Here is a 2667-nt window from a genome sequence, read left to right as displayed (position 1 = left end):
CCTCTGGTAGAGGACCCGAGCTCAGAGGATGAAAGAGACCACCCACGGAGGGTGAGAAGGGAATTTTTTTATATATGCACACACACGACGAACGAACGAACCTATCCATCCATCATCTATCTATCTGTCTGTCTGTCTGTCTGTCTGTCTGTCTGTCTGTCTGTCTGTCTGTCTGTCTGTCTGTCTGTCTCAAATCCCAGCCCCTGTGCTGCAGCAGATCAGAAATCTGTACAAATATGAGTGGAAATAAAACATGCAGATTTAACTGAAACACAAAATGGAAAATGACGATGTTTTCTGTTTACAGTTTCATTTCTGTTAGATATTTTTAATGTTTATTTTTTAAATTAGTTTTTATTGTCTGGAGGGACTGCTGGGGCTAAATCTGGTGCAATGCATCAAATGTTTTTATTTTAGAATTATGTTTTAATTGCACCCTATTCTGGTTAAATACAAATGTACAGATCATGAGAAGAACGTGGAGCTTTTACTGTCTTCTCTTGCAGAGAACCAGAAACTTTATCAAACGTACAATTTGTTCTTTAAAGCTCACTAAATACTTTTATTTCCTCCATCTTTTTTTCTTGAGTTTAATTGCTGTTTTAAGTTTTTTCCCTCTAATAACATGTTTATAATCAGCATCTTTATCCATCGCTTCTTTAATGCGTCAAACTGTAAAAAATTCAGATTTTTTTTCTACAAACTGTTTGTTCCTCCTCGCCGTTTGTCTTCCCCCTGCAGCCCCCCAACATGAGGTCACAGAGTGAGTCTGTGCAGCCAGAGTCAACAAAGTAGTAAGATAGTGTTTGAAAAAAAGCTTCAGGGTGGCGCAGAGTCAAGGGCAGCAGATAAGAATGTGTAGAGAGAGTTTTAAGGACAGAGGTTAATGTTCGCTGTCAACAGGCTTCCCTGGCTGATAAAAAGAGTTCGAGAGGAAAAATGATATTTAACCATAAAACAGCCTCACTGATAATCATCATCTTCTGCTCCAGTTAAATATAGCTCCTTATTTGATCTCTGCAGGTGAAGAACTTTATTCTTTTACAGATTTTACACAACTTTTCTATTTTTTTCTCACTCAAACATTAAAGAACAACATGATCAGTGGATGTGCAGTGTTTTACTGAACGACACTTAAACACACCAGACATGTATTACATTGTAATTAGTATGTTATAATTATAAGTGACTCAACATTCCTCTGATTGAAACAACCCCCCACCCCCAGGTTTACACCACTCACTGATGAATGATTCTTCACTAATCTGTTCATTACTGTTATTACAGTTAAATGAAGAGCCTAATGAATGGTCTCCAATTAAAATCCAGAAAATCTATATTTAAATTTCATTTTAGTGTTAAAGGGATCCATGATCAGTTTTAACATTAGACTTTATTTAATAAACATATATTTTAACTGTAAAATAAAGACTGTAAAAATACTGTAGGATGTTTAGTTTTGTAAATTTTTTAAAAATATATTTTAACACGGACGGAGCCATTTTATTTACACACAAAGCATTCTGGGTAAATGATGACGTGGATAGGTCCTCGGTGCGAGGCTGCTAGCGAGCTATATCCACCCTGAAGGRTAATCTTGGACAATATCTGATGATCGACTCTTTTAAATGAAACCAGAGAGCGTTGACAGAGAGGAGAAGGTAGAAATGACTCAGCCTGGAACTGAAAATATGGATGGAGGACAACAGAGCTGCTTCATGGAAGAACAACCTCTGCTTAGCCTGTTAGCGCTAGCGCTGACGCTATATTTCCTTATATGTATTAGCTCGGTGCTAGCTCGACAAACAAGCTAAACTGTTGTCCTCCATCCATATTTTCAGTTCCAGYCTGAGTCATTTCTACCTTCTCCTCTCTGTCAACGCTCTCTGGTTTCATTTAAAAGAGTCGATCATCAGATATTGTCCAAGATTAACCTTCAGGGTGGATATAGCTCGCTAGCAGCCTCGCACCGAGGACCTATCCACGTCATCATTTACCCAGAATGCTTTGTGTGGAAATAAAATGGCCCCATCCGTGTTAAAATATATTTTTAAAATGATAAAACTAAACAGCCTACAGAATTTTTACAGTCTTTATTTTACAGTTAAAATATATGTTTATTAAATAAAGTTTAATGTTACAACTAATCATGGATCCCTTTAAAACCGTTAGTTTTTGTCTGTGGGCTCCCAGCTCAGAGAGAAACCCTGGATCACACGTGAGCACCGCCTCAAATAAATGACCAGAAAAGAGCTTATTTGGGTCCTGATCTGGACCTCGAACCACCATTTGTGGCCCCCCGATGAGACTGTGGAAGTGTTGACCTTTAAACTGTAAATGTTACAGTTTGTGACCCGCTTCTAAAAATCTGAAATCTATATTTATGTTTCGATTAGTTGAAACTGTTTTTCAGGAATCACAAGAAACCATCAGGTCCATCAGTTCCCTGCAGGTTCTGGTGCAGAGACCACCTCTGAGTTGAAATCCTGCTGAGTTCTCAGGACAAACACGCGTCTCTGATGGACAGAAAGACAGACGGGTCCATGTTAACAGCAGAACCGGCTCCCCCAGCCCTGCTGACCTGAAGATGTGCAGATGGAGCATGGAAGCAGAGGGATATTTTTTGTTGAAATGTTGGAGAAATGGGTTCTGTATCAAAGAAATGTT

This window comes from Austrofundulus limnaeus, unplaced genomic scaffold (genome assembly GCF_001266775.1).
Source record: "Austrofundulus limnaeus strain Quisiro unplaced genomic scaffold, Austrofundulus_limnaeus-1.0 Scaffold399, whole genome shotgun sequence".
Taxonomy (NCBI): Eukaryota; Metazoa; Chordata; class Actinopteri; order Cyprinodontiformes; family Rivulidae; genus Austrofundulus; species Austrofundulus limnaeus.
The sequence above is the reverse complement of the archived record's forward strand: the minus strand, read 5'-3'. Positions refer to the sequence as shown.